This window comes from Trachypithecus francoisi, unplaced genomic scaffold, assembly GCF_009764315.1.
Source record: "Trachypithecus francoisi isolate TF-2019V2 unplaced genomic scaffold, Tfra_2.0 Lachesis_group5, whole genome shotgun sequence".
Classification (NCBI taxonomy): domain Eukaryota; kingdom Metazoa; phylum Chordata; class Mammalia; order Primates; family Cercopithecidae; genus Trachypithecus; species Trachypithecus francoisi.
In genome coordinates, this window is record NW_022681470.1 from 55,063,084 (window position 1) to 55,080,633 (window position 17,550).

A 17,550-nucleotide genomic window follows, 5' to 3' on the forward strand; every position below is an offset into this window, starting at 1 on the left:
CTGCTGCCTCTGTTAAAACATTTCTGCCCATTCAGAATGTACGTGCCAAATACCCTCGATGGCTCTGTTCAATGGTCCCCAAGTGTTTTCATTTTCCATATTAAAAGTTTGCTAGTAATATTTAACATGTTTGTCTTCGAATATCACACAGTCATAAAAGATTGTTGAAAAACTAAATTGACAAGTGATAAATGCAATCTGACAAAAGATAGATGTAATTGGTTGACTACGAGGGAAAAGTGATTCCAATGAAGTAGCAATACTCACAGCCTTTCCATAAGTAAAACATTAAAACAACAGCAGATTTCTCTCTATGCATTAACACAGTATAGGGGAATAGTTGTATCCCATTCTTTGCCTTTAAGTTCTCCCTAAATTAATTCCTAGAGAAATTATAGGCAAATAGCACCTTCCCCGCAGCACTTTTTTAATGCAGTAAGATAAGGATTAAGAAACCCTGTGGCCCAGTAAGAAACCTATTTTGTAGTCTCTTTGTACTGATAAAATTTCTTCTGGCACTGAACTCCCACTGTCAAAAATACTATAACATTTTACTAGTTTGCAAAAGATGAAAATGTTACCAGATGTTAAATTCAAGGAGCAAGTTAACAACTTCTGTTTTCAAATGGGTAGGTTTCCATCTTAAAAAGAAATAAAAAGGGACTCCGTTCACCAGCCATAGTATGAAAAAGCCGAGTCATTTCTGACTTGAATTTTATAATTATTTAGTCTCACAGGATTGAGCTTTTGCATAATGAGATATGTGCTAATTACCTTAATTCCCAGTAGGCTTTATAAATGCCTTCTTTTGAACCAGAAAGGCTTGGGTTTCCAGAACAAAGTAATTAAATAACTTTCACCCAGCGCCATTATGGCCATAGATAGCACATGCCTTCATGCAGGAAATCTTACCGTTATTCATGTGTTATGTATCTTTTGCTCTTCCATGACGATGTCTCTCCCACTCTGGCCTGGCTCCTTAGCATAAAAGGTTTATTGAAATGAAAGCATTTCAGAGGTCATTTTCTTACCTGACTCGTTAATCAGGGCTGGCAGTTTTATTTAGTCCAGCTATACTCCACGTGAGAAAGATTAGTAGATCAGCAGCCACACAGAAAATGTGAGAAAAGAATAGGAGACATGAATACACTTATCAAGTGAGTGTAGGCCTGTGTTTTTATTAGTCTTTTGATGGATCGCACCGGATACTTGGGGGAAACACACATGTGGCATTTTTCATCTGTATCCCAGAAGGATTTTTCAATGTTTCACCTTAGGTTCTTCAAAGAATAACTCTTTGATTCAGTAATAGCTATAGAAACCTCCTCCTTTGATATCTAAGGGTAGTGCAGAACTCTTCTTTTGATTAAGAAGCGCTCAGGCAATTGAAGAACATTACAATAGATGAAATAGGGAGAGGTTGTCAATCATTTTACATTAAGTCAGGCCTATGCTAAAGACAAAATTGAGTTAAGTGTGAAAGAATATTTGATGCTACATATTCAAATATACAGAGTGATTTTTATTCACCATGTGCAATTCATCCTTTCTCTGTTCTTCCTTTATGCTGATTTCAATCCTTATTCTAAACAGTTGGTAGAGACAGTGTCAAAATTATGAGAGATGATCTCAATATTTTAACATCAGATTGGCCAATTGATAGTTGTTGCTTGAATACAGCATGTATGCTTTTGTTGTAAGTCCTGAAAACTTTAGTTTCAGGGATCCATCTCTCTGTGTCCGCTAGACTGTCTGTGGTTTTCTGAATACTTGTCCCTTATTACTTGAGATGGGACAGTGAAAATAATATTGTTGAAGATGTTCCAGTATTCCATATAGGAATTCAAGTAAAGACCTGTTAGTTTGGTAGTATGATTTCAGGATGCTTTAAAATTAGCATAGGATACTACTTCAATTACAGATGCTACCTGATGTATTAACAATGTTGATGCAACTTGACTGGCAATAGATATAAGCTTATGTAAAAAATACCCTGCAACCAGGAAGCAATATGTTGATTTTTTTAAAAAAAATCTATATTGGAACAGAAGTTAAAACTGCAATTGTGCAACACCACTGATTCAATGATTTTCGAATAAAATATGGGTTTTATGCCAGTGATTCTGCATGCAGACCTGTGCACTTCTCTCTTGAACTCTAGACCCTCTACTACTGTGTCACGATTGTCTCCCTCCTGCCCTTCTTCCCTTCCTTTTCTCCCTCTTCCTCCCTCTTCTCTCCTTTCTGCTTTCTGTTTCTCTCTTCTTTCTTGTTTTCTTCTCTAAATAAAAACTGAACTCTTAGTTTGCACCAATAATTATGCTATGGGATATAAAGCAATAAAGAAGGCATTCATGGAATTTGAAACCTAAAGGGCAGCCATATTAAATATGATTTTGTCCATACATATACATTACAATAGATATAAATGGCAGACATAATTTTCCCACAGAAACCTGCTCCTTCTCTTTTCTTTTTTCTCTCTATTGTTGATACTTCCATCCATCAAATCGCACAAACATGAAATCCAGGAGTTCTAGGCTCTTTCTCCTTAAACATCCAGCCTCTAAACTAGTTCAGTCAATTATACCACCTTAATGAGTGTTTGGTCAGTTTTTTTTTTTTTTTTCTGTTTATTTCTCCTGCTCCTATCTGTAGGCTGTCATTATTCTTTCATCCATATTTCAATAATTGTAAAACTAGCTTATCTTTCTTCAGTGTGTCTTTCTTTAATACAACCTTCATATTCATTTTTCATTATCAAATACATACTGAGTGCCTATTAGTACCAGACACTGTGCTGGAATTCTTTTCAACACACATATCTGATAGTCTCCCCTTTTCCCAAGCTTATAAACTTTTGATGGGTTGTCATAGCCTTTGGAATAAATGTCAGACTCTGAAGCATGGTATATACAGTTCTTCAACACAGGCTTCAACTTTTTCTTTCTCTTTTCTTTTGTTTCTTTTAGTTTTTTTTTCTACCTCTCACTAGTCAGCCTTTACCACAATTTCTTACCATATCAAACCTTTTCATTACTCTGAATCTTTTCAAATACTGGGTCCTGTGATTCTCACCTATTCTTCAATTGACAAATTTCTACTTATTCTTTAAGACCTAGTTTTAACTCTTCTATCCTCATTGAAGCTTATCCTGACTTTCCACCATGTTTATGCCTCTGTTTTTCACTCTTATGTTTACCATCATTAATGTCACTTGCATTAGATACTGGGTTCTGAGTCCAGAGATCATGCCTCATTCATTCTTGGGTCCCAATGTCTGTCATTACTACTGCATACTAGACGCCCATTAAAAACCGAACACATAGCTCAGTGACTTAATTAACCAACATTTAGCTTGTTTTCATTTATCAAACAGTCAATTGTCAAATGTTCCTTCACATGATGACAGTTTAACTGGTAAAAGCTATTTTATTATTGATTTTAAAATAAATACCTTATGAAAGTAGAAATATAGAGTCAGTGCCACACATAAACTGTTAGGTTGTGGAAGTTTATCTGGGAGACTTTTTTTTTTTTTGGTCCTCTCTATCCTAGTTGGAAGGGATTAAGCTGTTAGTGAACATCTGATGTCTCTGGGAGATACAAGATGAAGACAGACTCAGGTTAAGTAGTAGTGCTAAATGAAAAGGTGATCTCTGGCTACATAGTACTTAGAATTCATATTTTCTTCCCTTCGTGAATGCCTTCCCATATTTACCTGTTTTCTCCTTCAAAACTTTGCACAATACGCTTACGGGTTAAGTTAACTTGTGGAAGTTTTCTGTCATGACTCTTTTAAAATTTAATTCACATTATAATATTAGGTATGTACAGCTATGCTGCCCTGACGCTGTTTTCATGATACCTGTGTGCATGTATGTGCTTTTGAATTGGCAAAAGAGAGATCCACAGTGCCTTCTCCTGTGAGATATATGGCAGAGATTCAGTACCTATGGAAGAAGGAATGGGATCTCCCTGCTCTCCAAAGATCAGCCACCCAATTGAGGATGCATTTCCATTGGTCTGTCTGGATAGTCTCTATAGCTTTTTCACTTAGTTGAAAAAATACAATTGTGTGCTGTCTTTTAGAATGTAGGACATAGATTTCATTAAAAAATAAATGTAGAGGATACAGGACTACATTATTGTTGCTCAGAGCCATTCCTGTATCATTTGATTGGTATATTACATGTATCTGGTTCATTGAAAAAAAGGTGATTGGCCAGGTTCAGGATAAGTGTGTGGTTAAAGCACAAATACGCAGACCAGGAACAATCCCTCTGTCCTACAGGATTGCTCTCTAAGGTCAATAATGCATTTGAAAGCAGCTTTGCTTTGAATATGACAGATAGGTTACACAGAAGACCAGAGGGAATCAGTTGGTTCCTGGAATAAGTAATAAGAACTGAAACAGTAATCTTTTCAAGTGCAAATTTGACAACTGAGCTATGTCTGACTAATATCGAACATCCATATCGACCTGTTGAGGTCAATAGTTGGGCTTAGTTATGCTCTGTATTGACTGCTTACACTTTCTAAATGAGAAAGAAATGGCCAAATGGGAAAATTCAATTGCACCTGGAGAAAATTTCTTTTTTTTTAAGTGGAATTTAATTTTATATGGTAAATGAAGGCTATCTTTTGAAAATTTGGCCTTAGTTTTATTTTGATCTTATGAATTAATCCTATAGAAATCAATGTGTTTTTAGAGTAAGTGAGGATAAAATAGGTATGTATATACAACTATAAAACTATGGCCTAAGCTGTTTTTATAAACCAAGAGACAGTGCAGCATAATGACAGAAGTCTTTGGCTTTGGATCCTTAGAGATCTGTGACTAAGTTTTGGCTTCTTTTGTTCCAGATTCCATCCTTGGATAAGTGCTTTGAGCTATTTGGTTCTCATTTTCTTAATTATTAATAATAATATAGTAGAAGCCCTTTAATCCAATGCAATTAGGACTGTTTTTTTGATTAATGAAAAACATAGTTTAAGTGAGGAATCATAAGATGACATCTGTACAACACAATTTTAATCTTACTTAGAATGTCTAAAAGTACATTCATTCATTTAACAGTCTTTTGATGCCAAGCCAATGTCAATTCTCTAGATAGAGTCTGCAGTCAGCATGAAATTTCTTGACCTAAATAGCCATAATGTTCTGTATATATTTCTAGCTTTTATTTATGTAAAGTGGAATAATAAAGAATCTTGCAAAAGAAACTCAATACAGCGACCTTTGAGATATTTTACAATTTGTCTCTATTTTTTACATTTGTCATATCTGTACCTAATTCAATAGCAATTTATTTTAGCAACCAGCCTTTCTCAAGTCTTGTTTGGCAATAAGCCCCTTTTTGTTCTCATGTCTTGATATTTAACCAAGTTACACAATTACAATAACAAGTAGAATGGGTAATAAGCAAATACATAAAGAAATGCAGCTGATTTCTTGCTAAGCACACATCACTGCTGCTGGGAGCAGAAGACCCTTTCTAGAACAGTGCTGCCATCCGTAGACTATGTGAGCCACATATGTAATTTTACATTTTCTGGAAGCCATATTAAAAAGGAAAGACAAAAGGTGAGACTAATTTTAATAATACATTTAGCTCAATACAGTATATTATTTCAATAGACAATCAATATAAGATTTATTGAGATATTTACACCCTTTTTTCATATGAAGTCTTCCAAATCTTCCAAATATTTCACACTTGCAACATATCTCGGTTCAGACTAGCAGATTTCAAGTGTTCAATAGTCTCATGTGACTAGTATCTACCATATCGGACAGCAACGTTCTAGAGGTTAACCTCTTCAAAAGTGACATAAGCTTTAGCGCCTATTTGTGCCAGGGGAATAAGCAATATGGTTAATTCAATGAGAGAGATAGATAAGGGAGTGTTTATTGAAGTAGGTTACACTGGACCTACCTCATGGGCTTGTCATAAGGATTGGTAATATTGAGAAGCTACTAGGCATCACTGCACTTTGTGCATTCCATATACCTTGTCATTTAGTCCTCACTAAAGCATTGAGAAACAACTATTAGGATGGTGCAAAAGTAATTGCGGTTTTTGCCATTACTTTCAATGGCAAAATAATATTAGTCAGATTTGGAAAACTAGGGCTCAGAGGGGTTAACTGGGAGATAGCTTCTCCCAGTTCTGAGAGGCTGAATATATAAAATCAATCAATCTCTATATCTAATAAACCAGTGAGGGGTCTAGCTAACATGGAAATAAGAAGAAGGGATAGATATCAGCCTGGCAAAGCCTATGACAAGAGAGAGAGTTGGCAGAACAACACTCCAGGCAGAGACAACAATTTCCTGTGCAACATTTGAAGATGAAAGAATCTGCCAGGGATAAGGGAATGGAGCAACTATCCATGTTAGAGATGAGAGATTATGAGGGTGAAATCATGATATAAATGTTTATATTTGAAGCTTTTAACCTAAGGCTTAGCATAGAATAGACATAAACATAACCATTTAATTCACAAACCAGTGTATAAAGATTTAAATATACACAACACATGGTATATTTTGTTGTTGAATTTTTGGATTTTTCCAAAAGTTTTTGAATGTATGTGACAATGAATTATATAAAGTTTTCACTGAAAACATCTAGGGAAAACTAATTGTCAAGGAATTAGGAGCATCTTTGTCAAACTGCACTGCATATCATGATCTTTGACTACTCAGACAGCAGTCTAGGAACTTGCAGTACCTCAGGCCCATCATTATGATCATAGATTATCAGTGAACTGAAAAACGTGCGAGTCCCTGTTAACAAATTCCCAGCTGATAGATTCCTGGGTGATAGTTTACTGTTTTGTTTCGTTTCTTTCATTACATAAAATGCTTTCTTTTTAATATCCACATCCAGGGCTGCCTTGGAATCAAGAAAAGTTCTTGGAATCAATTTCTAAATGCAAAGCACAGTGATTAAATATAAAATAAGATATGCTTGGGGGCCTATTTTGGTTTGTTTTTAGCCACAGCAGTAGCTGATTTTTTTTTTCTTTTTTGGGGCTGTCAGGAGACAGTGAATGGTGAGCACATGAAAGGCGGCTTTTAAAGTTTTCCTTAAAGAGCCTCAGCAATGTCGTGAAATTGCTTCAGAAGAGGATGGCTCTCTTCAGAAAGCAAGGAAAAGGTAAAAGGAGGATGAAATCAAAGTAAGGGAGAAGGGAAAACATTGTAATAAAAGGCTCGTATGTAAAGGAATGCCATTTGGATTTAGGGGATGGAATGTGAATAAAAAGATGAAATGAAGGAATACTGAAGACTACACAAAACAAAAGACCTTTGAAAAAGGGACTGGCATCCTGAAGAGTGCATATCTATTTGCTTAAGAAGGAGGCATTACATTCCATCTAAATATTCATGTAGACCACACAGTAAAATAAAGATAGTAAAATAAAGAATTTACTTCCACTGTGTTTAGTGGATATGGACTTTTGCATTAGCTCAAAATCTCTGTCACACAGAAAAAGCTCAACCTTAAATTACAGTTTAGAAGAGCTAACATGGCCATAGCCCTGAATTCAAACCATAGAACTGACTTTCTGAGAGACCATATGTAGAATCCATTTGTATTTCTCCCTTTTCAATTCATTGTCACCTTTGGAAAATGGGACTTGGGTTGATGCATTAATTCAAAACCAAGTTCAAGAAAAATGGGGAAAGTTTCATAAACATTTTGCAAATGGAAATTGGAAAATAACTCTGGTTTTAGTTCCACAAAGACCATATAGCAGTGTGGAAATGTTTGAGGTAATGAGAAAAGTTTGCATTGTACATACAATATGACTACAGCTCAGAAAAAAAGAGGAAATAATTGACACAGTAGAGACAATGACTAATTTCTTTCTTTGTGATAAAATTCATACAATTCTGAAAAGGCAATAGAGTAAAAAATAAATTGTTACACAGTAATGTCTTCCTCCTTCAGTTTGTCAAGTTCTTACCCCACCCACAGTTTGAAAATACTGAGGTGGCAGCTTTCTTGTACTCACCATACATCAGAGGGAACCTCTGCTCTGACAAGGGGAGATGAGATGCTGCATTTTTTTTTTTTCCTTTTTCAACTCCAGCTCAAAGAAGAGATGAGATTATTCAGAGAAGAAGCTGGGGACAATTTCATACATTAACATGGCTTTATCCCACTTGTATATACCCATTTCTATTAATAACTCCTTTAACCCCAATTTCAGTACAGAATTAAAGCCCAGATCACAAAGAATCTCCTAAGGAGTATGTTTTAAGTAGCTCCAGGAAGATATGCTTCCAAGTTATTTCAGTTGTTGAGAAGTTATTCCTTTGTCCTAAGAACACCCTTTCCTAAAAGTCTTCTTTTTTTTTTTTTTTTTTTTTTTGAGACGGAGTCTTGCTCTGTCGCCTGGGCTGGAGTGCAGTGGCCGGATCTCGGCTCACTGCAAGCTCTGCCTCCCAGGTTTACGCCATTCTCCTGCCTCAGCCTCCCGTGTAGCTGGGACTACAGGCGCCCGCCTCCTCGCCCGGCTAGTTTTTTGTATTTTTTTAGTGGAGACAGGGTTTCACCGTGTTAGCCAGGATGGTCTCGATCTCCTGACCTCGTGATCCTCCCGTCTCGGCCTCCCAAAGTGCTGGGATTACAGGCTTGAGCCACCGCGCCCGGCAAAAGTCTTCTTTTAAAATGTAAATAATCTTAGGATTATTTAATCTTAGATTATTTACGTGTGGCAATCTGATGTTAAGAACACTCTGCTTCTTGCTATCTTAACTCTAGATCTCCCTCCCAGACTACTGCACCCACTCTTCTAACCAGACTTCCTGCCTCCAGTTCCTCCACTTTCTAAACTATCTTCTACTCATTCACTCATTCTCATTCTAAATCTCAGATTAGGTGTAACATTCACATACTAAAACCCGTTGCCTAGAGCAAATTTTCTTTCAAATTGAGGTCACAATCCATTTGGCAGATCATAACAGACACAGAGTAGAACAAATGGGAATAGAAAATATCAGTGTTGCACATATTGAAAGAGTAAATGTTTCATAAATATCAGTGTTTCACAAATTGAAAGGGTAAATGTTTTACACATACCAGCATTTTACAAATTGAAAAGGCAAGTTTTGTTATGTGAAACTTTTATTTTAATATATGTATCTTTGTATTGGGCTGCATGTAGGAAGTATTTCTTTTTTTGTGCATTGTGATAAAAATTTTGAAAGCCATTGGCTTATAAATCATAGCTGTAAGCCAAAAGTAGAATTCTAAGACCCCTTTCCTGAACCATCTGAATGGACTCCTCCTCTCTGGCTAGGGCATGCCAAAGTTAACCTGAAAAAGTGGTTCAGACCCTGACAAGAAGGGAATTCAGGAAAAGTGGACCAGCACTTAACATCACCACAGACCCTAGATCTGATAAGAAACATATTCAATCTATTCTCTCTGAAGTCTACTACCTGGAGGCTCCATCTGCATGATATAAACTTTGGTTTCCACAACCCCTTATTATAACCCAGACATTCCTTTCTATTGATAATAACTCTGTCAAACAATTGCCAATCAGAAAATTTTAATAAATCATCTACTTATGACTGGACCAAACCATTGTATACCTTACATGTATTAGGTTGGTGAAAAAGTAATTGCAGTTTTTGACATTACTTTCAATGGCAAAAGCAGCAATTATTTTACACCAACCTAATATTTAATTGATGTCTCACATCTCCCTAAAATGTGTAAAACTAGACTGTGCCCCAACCACTTTGGGCACATATTCTCAGGATCTCCTGAGGGCTGTGTCATGGGTCATTAACAATTCGTATTTGACCCAATAAATCACTTCAAATATTTTACAGAGTCTGTCTCTTTTCATCAACACAATTCATGTTGAGTGTGGCTTAGAGGTCCTCTCACCATTGGCTTCGTCTCTACCATCCCAGCCTGTCTTCCCTTCTCCTCATTCCTTTAAATGTTATCTCTCTGCTGTAGGCCTCATACAGCTCCCTGAACATATTTTTATGCCTTTGTGCCTTTTGTTCATGTGTCTACTGCATTTCTTTGCTTGATGAACCTTCGAGGCCCAATTCAAAGATTACCTTCTCTGTGTTCCTCTGAAGCAGAATTAAGCACTTCATGTTGTATTTTTGTTTGTTTGTTTGTTTGAGATGGAGTCTTGCTCTGCCACCCAGGCTAGGGTGCAGTAGCATGATCTCGGCTCACTGCCAGCTCTGCCTCCCGGGTTCATGCCATTCTCCTGCCTCAGCCTCCCGAGTAGCTGGGACTACAGGCACCCACAACCACACCTGGCTAATTTTTTTTGTATTTTTAGTGTAGACGGGGTTTCACCATGTTAGCCAGGATGGTCTTGATATCCTGACCTTGTGATCCGCCTGCCTTGACCTTCTAAAGTGCTGGGATTACAGGTATGAGCCACTGCACCAAGTCTTCATGTTTTATTTTAAATGTATCATTGTATTTTAAATGTATCTCTCTCAGAGGACTAAACACAAATTGTATTTAGTATATCATCTCTCTACAATTAGAAACTCCTCAGAGAACGGCCTAGGAAAATGTGAAATGCTCAATGTCCGTTGAATAAATGAAACAGAAACACAAATGAAATAATAACTTTTGTCAAGTATAGAAAAGGTATTTTGACTACAAAATTATGGGACACTGAGGAAATCTGGAAAGAAGCAACATGATTAAGGCAACAGATTAGGAGGGAACTTCCACCAGCTAATAGTGGTTGAGAATTCCATGAAGGAGTAAGGTGTGAAGTAGATACATCATAGACTATTAACTCTGAGAGTAAACAACTTTTACATAAACTGATCATTTGTTTAAAAAATCCAAGTCAAGAATAGTTCATTACTTTTCAATGTTTTCATTGATTAGTAACAAAATTATCTGTGGCATAATCAGTAATAATTACTGATGGACCAAAGACCACCCACCCAATGAATCTTATTATCTCAAATATTTTGTCAGTTTCATTCTCAGTGATTTTCTGATTTCTTAGAATTTTTTCCTTCAAGTTACAAATGTATTTTGTTTACTTTTATTTTCAATTTTTATTAATTTTAGTATAGAACATTAATTTCCATATAAAAGTATATAATTTTTCTGGATTCCACAGTTAATTTCTCAGGAGGAAGGAAACTGTTAACATAAGGTTAACCAATAATCATTTCTACACCTGACAAACTTACTCCACATCAGAACTTTAGTTCACTAATATCTGCATTTATGCTCATTAACACAGTTCACTAGAGATTTATGTGTTTATGGGTTTTTGCTGTCATTGAAATGTGTTATTCTTTCCATTCCTTGCATATTGATAATCATCAGACCTATGGTTTATCTAATTTGAGTTGAGCGAAGCAGAACTAGATTAAATCCAGAGGGAATTAGAATTAATAAGGGCAAAAACCTTGTGTTCAAAAATTTTTTTAATAAAATATTTGAACAGGCATGACATAGAATATAAGTATTGCATACTGCTCAGTTCAAACCACTTTAAGGGGAAAAATGACTTTGAATCTTTGGTAGAAAAACGGGTCTCTTTATCTTTCTTGACAATACACATTGATAAAATATGGCTGATTTTTGTTTCTATTTCCTTTTGCGTTCTTCATCCACTATGAGTTCTTTCTTTCCCTCGTTTGTAGATGTGGTATTTAAATGTTTCCCATTTCTTTCTGGTCCTTTTTGCTTACCTTCAGTTTTCTATCTTTTCCCCCTTCTTGTTTCCTCCGTTCTCCTCCTTTTTTCTTTTCTCTCTTTCCAACTTACAATGTTGTTTAAGCATGCTGTAAACTTATTCATTCCCCAAAGGCAAAAACAGCTATCTGAGCAACACTTTGTCAGCATAATACATTTACAGAATGCATATTTATGAACCTTTGAGCTTTTATTGTTTCAGAGGGCAAATAAAAAACATGAAAAGTAGCAATATAGTGTTTCAAAGGTCCCTCAAGGAAAACAAAAGTAGCTGGAAATAAATTTGGAAAAAGGTTCTTCTGTAAAAACAGAACCTTGAATTTGTACATGCAAAAGGTTGAATAGCAGAAACCATCTTTGCTCTTCCTCCTAAACTGAGACTTAGGAAATTTTAAACTTTTTAATAGGTCTAGCCTCTTAAAGTCTGGAAAATAATAATTTTAAAAGAGGATTGGATATAAATGTTTATAATCCACAGAATCTTAAAACAGCATGTTGCATTTGGCTGTAATAAAAAAAGGAGGAAGGAGGGAGACTTAAATTGAAAAGCCCATCTTACTTCCAAATTACAAGTTTGGCTTCCAGCATGGAGTCTTATACTAAATGAGCCAGGTTAAAGAGTTTGGCACTAGAAATGAAACTCTAATAAAATGTCTTTTGAAAGACTTATTTTAATTGATCTTAGCAAATTTAATTTCTCATAATTAAATTCTCATTGTATTCCCCAGCTCTCCAAAATGAATAGTTGATTAATATTTAATGCTTGGTGGGGAAGTGGCCAAATACACCACTGTCCAGACAGAATGGCGTAACCCAGAGCAAAAGAGAAGCCTAGAGGTGAGAATTCTGAAGCATTTTGAGGGAAACCTGTGAGCCTCAAATCTTCATGTATACATGAAGGGCCAGGGGTGTGGTTTTTTCAGGGTCATCTTTGTCCTTCAATGTATTCCATTTATCAATGCTATCAGTTTCAAGCTCTCAATAAACAAAATAGTATATCTCCAAGGTCTGTATCTAAAAAGCATCAAAATGGACCTTCCAACTTTGAAGGTCTGCAGTTTGAATAGTTAGGAATAGAAGATTATCTCTAACTATTACCCTAAAATCAACCTTTAATCACTGGGCAGTTTCTGGCAATGAGCTGAGCCTAAATCAGGGAGTTTAAAACAGAATAGCTCCAAATCCTATCTGCAGTGGAAAGAGGTGGATTTCTTAGATTGAGAACTGTTGTAGTATTCAATTTCCATTGAAGAATGTGTGCTAGAGAGTGGTACATCCCTAAAGATCCTATTCATCCTGTCATGTACACTTTAAATGTAAATCCATAATAACACTCAGAAATTTCTTCTGTAGAGCATAGAAAAGAATCCCTAGTCCCCAGCTTATTCCACATTTGTCTTCAACAATAGAGTTTTCTTGGCTCCACTGAATTTCAATCAAGTTGTTGCCTCCCATTCTTTTTTTTTTTTTTTTTTTTAAGACGGAGTCTCGCTCTGTCACCCAGGCTGGAGTGCAGTGGCCGGATCTCGGCTCACTGCAAGCTCCACCTCTCGGGTTCACACCATTCTCCTGCCTCAGCCTCCCTAGTAGCTGGGACTACAGGTGTCCGCCACCTCGCCCGGCTAATTTTTTTGTATTTTTTTTAGTAGAGATGGGGGTTTGACCGTGTTAGTCAGGATGGTCTTGATCTCCTGACCTCGTGATCCGCCCGTCTCGGCCTCCCAAAGTGCTGGGATTACAGGCTTGAGCCACTGCGCCCGGCCTGCCTTCCATTCTTAAGAAACCCCATCCAGTTACAATGTGAAAATCCAAATCATAATGGAACCAAGACAGCTAACAATGAGCTTTTAATGAATTCTTAAGTTTTCCAGGGAAAGTTGCATTCCACGTCTCTGACTTTATTAGTGAGAAAATCAGGTATTGGCAATGAATCATGAGGTTTCTATCAAACACGAATTGGGAGAAGAATGGTAACTACCAGAGAGGAGAAAGAGATCTATTTCATTTATTATTGTATATCTAGTACCTATGAATGATAGTTAGTAGATGATGGATATTTAGCTACATTAATGAACGTAAATAGAAGTGTGGTCTTTATGCATTGCCCTCCTGATTACCACTCGACCGTCTCTATTGCACATACGATGTTTATTCTGCGGGGGTGCCAAATAACAGTTTATTTCATTGAGTAGAACAAATAATTTGATTTTTATGTTTTTGACATTGAGACATGTTACATTTCCTTTTTCTCTCGATTTTGTCTGCTTCTTCTACTTTTTAAATTAACCTCCATTGCAACAATTCAGGTTCTTTGTGGAATATTAATAATCCTAATGCTGCTGCCAGAAAAGCACACACCCTAGGCCATTGCACATAAATATTTATAGCATCCCCATCATGTAAAAACCAAATTTAGGAAAAGATTTTAAATAACAATAATTAAATGATATTAAATGATTAAATAATTAAATGTAATATACTAACTGTTTGTAGTGCTATTCATTATCAGGAGACCCTAGAACTAATAGTGCATGGAAGAAATAAAGAAACCATGATTTAAATAAGAGTTACTTAGAAGTTCTTTTACTTAAGTGTCTCCTTATCTACAATGGTTAAAATACAGTATCCTTAGAATGACATATGAAGTCCTGCTTATATCTCAAGTTTTTCAACAATTTATTTCCTACACATACTCTCCCTGTACCTACTGAACTGCTCCCATTTTTCTGAGTACTAAAATTGTTTATTGCCTCCATTACTTTGTATAAGTTTTGTGTACCCAGTAAGCTCCTACTTTTTTCTCAGGATTGACTCATGTTTTTTCTAGGAATCTAATCTAACACCATGCCCCTGCAGAGGCTGAGCTAACAGCTCTCTCTGTTACATCACTCCTTTGTTGTAATTACAGATTTTTGAGTGTTTTGAAAGAAATGACTGTGTATTGTTCATTTTTATATCATTGGGGTCTAGCAAAATATCTGTCATATGAAAGCCACTTAAAATATGTGTTGAATAAATGATATATGGATGGAAGGGTAAATTAATGAATGATTAAGGACCCAGTGGCATATTATCACTAGAGTGAGAGATTATAATATTTGATGATGATGAATATATAAGACAAGCAAAGTTAGAGATAGCTGGAAATGCATGGTTTTATCTTCTCTGGCATATACCCTATGTGTGCCTTTCACCTTTTTTCTTTGGCCTTACACATGTCCCCATATCTTTGTATGAAGTTTCTCTCCCTTTTTGTTTAGAAATATTGCTAAATCCATTTTTGAAATCATCAGTTGGTTAGCATTTCAGAGAGAATGTTCATCAACACTGATGGTTACTGTTTTCCAGAGATAATAAAGTATATCATTTTCTTTCAAACCCCAGGTGGTGGATTAAAGAGGGCCACAAATTCTTTCTAGCTCTTCTCATCTAGAGGTTAGGTTCTATTTCCCTCCTCCTTGAATATGAGCTGAATTTGTAACTTGCATTAACTAATAGGATGTAGTGAAAGAAGATGTGCCAGGTCTGTGTCTAGGCCTTCAGAAGCCTGACAGCTTCCAGATGCATTCTCTTGGAATCCTAGGCTACTATGTAAGCAGTTCTGGCTACCCTGCTTGAGAGCTTGTGTGCATAGAGAGAGGTTGTCAGCATATTCTCAGCAGTCTGAGCCATCTGGGTAAAGTAATAGACATGTGAATGAAACCATTTTGGATTTCTGGGCACAGTCAATAACCCCAGATGACTGCAGCCACATGAGTGATGTCAAGTGAGACTAGAAGAACCACCCAGCTGAGCCCAGCCTAGATTGCAGAATAAATGTTTGTGGTGCTAAACCACTGAGTTTTGAGGTAGTATATCACACAGCAGCATATATTCCAGATAACTGGAACATTGAAGAACCCATTTGTGAATACTTAAGTTAGACTTAAAATGATGTCCTAAATGACATATTCCTCTGCATTGAGTCTGCCAATACCAAATGCATGTGAAATCTTCATTATAATTAAAAATCCTACTGTCAGACACATTTCAGAGTTTGGTCTTACATGCCTTGAGATGTGTTCTTTTTTTCCCCACTGCTCTACTCAGTAGCTCTCTTTTAAGGTTGTGTCGATGCTTCAAAGATAATGCTTTTCTGAGATTTATAACTTAGCCATAAGACTTTGACCTAGGCTGCACTTTGGTATCTAAAGTGTCAGAAGGGGGCATTTTTATGTTTATCTTTTAATGGGCTCAGAGAAGTGTGCACTAACCTTATGTCTTTTTGAACGTGCACTTTGTCAGTAGAGCAGCATTCAATGTCTGAGGGCATGTCAAAATATCTGAGTTTTAGAGATCATGGATCTATTTGTTAGCCACTCAACTTTTCCATCATAGTTCAGCTCATACTATCTGATATATTAAATGGGACATTTTGATGAAGAAACAAATTACAATTGATATGATTTTCCAAAGTGAGTGTGTAATATCTTCTAAAGAACTATGTTAAAAGTGGCTTCACATTTCTTGGTCTGCATCCATCCCAGGGGAATAAAAAGGTTTTAGTTGATTAAGAAAGATTTCATATAAAAAACTTTTGCAGACGGAAATGTGCTGTGAGGTCTTCTGACAAAGGGAAGGGTAGAAGACCTTTCCTTCTGCCTGCCTACCACACTTAGGGAGGGAACTTCAATGGGATACTTGGAGAGTATGGGATGTATTCCCTGCAGTCATAGGGGACAGTGGAGCCTAACTCATGTTAGGACCTGTGACCAGAGTGAGGGCTACTTCTGAGAGTGTCCAACACAACCTTCTAATAGCAAGTTAAATGTGAGAAAATATCAGGGACTAGATGCGAAACTCAGCTAGATTGTCAGTCCATTTTGAAGGAGATCCTGCCCAGTAGGGAAGATTTCTAGGTGCTAGTCTTCAGAAGTAAGGGATGAGGGTGTCTCAGTAGGGGATGAAACAGAGTGAATGTCAGGAGCAGGCACTTGAAAGAGTCAGTGTGCTCTGCCTGCCCCAGGGGCTTGGGCTCCAGCGAAACTAAAAGAACTTGGGAGCACCTGGGAGAGAAAGTCAACTGTGACAGCTGTAGCCCAGAGTATGAAAAGGCAAGCTCTAACAGTCCCAGTCAGGTTAGAACTGTCTTTACTTTTCCTCCTTTCCCTTCCTCCACCCCTGGCTAGGACAAAAACAGCTGCCATTTGGGATGAAGTGAGAAGAAAGAGGGAAACCGTATCTTTTTCCTCATGGAAATGTCAAGCCCACAGCAGGTCCCAGATGAAAAGAGAAAAAAATTTATTTAAATCAAGTATAAAGTTTTGCTTATTACTAGAGCATGGACATTTTTCCTTGGTTTTTGACTTATGGTGACTGTCAGATGTTCTGTTACCCAAGATGAGCCAGAAAAGTCATGAGAATCAGAGCAGAGGAGAAACTGTTTCCACTAAATACATTTTAAAGGGGCAGGAGGGAGACAAAATAAAATTGCATTGTGATTACATTCCAAGTAATCAGATATATTGTAATATTGATTACATCACCCAATTGGTTTTTTTAAGAACTACTAGTTTCAAGTATTTAAAATGTAATTAAAATATTTTCTTACATCCTTTCACAGAAATATAACCTCATTTATTCCCTACATCTTTACTTTAAAAATATATATATATAATGAATGCAGGGAGGAGGACACATTGGAATTCATTTGAACAATAACTTTTTTAAACCTACCATTATTTGTTAATATTAAATAATATGCTAAAATATTTCCTGGGATAACCTTGGTCAAAATCTATCATGATCTCATGTCCTGACTTCTTATTTGATATCATTTATTGGT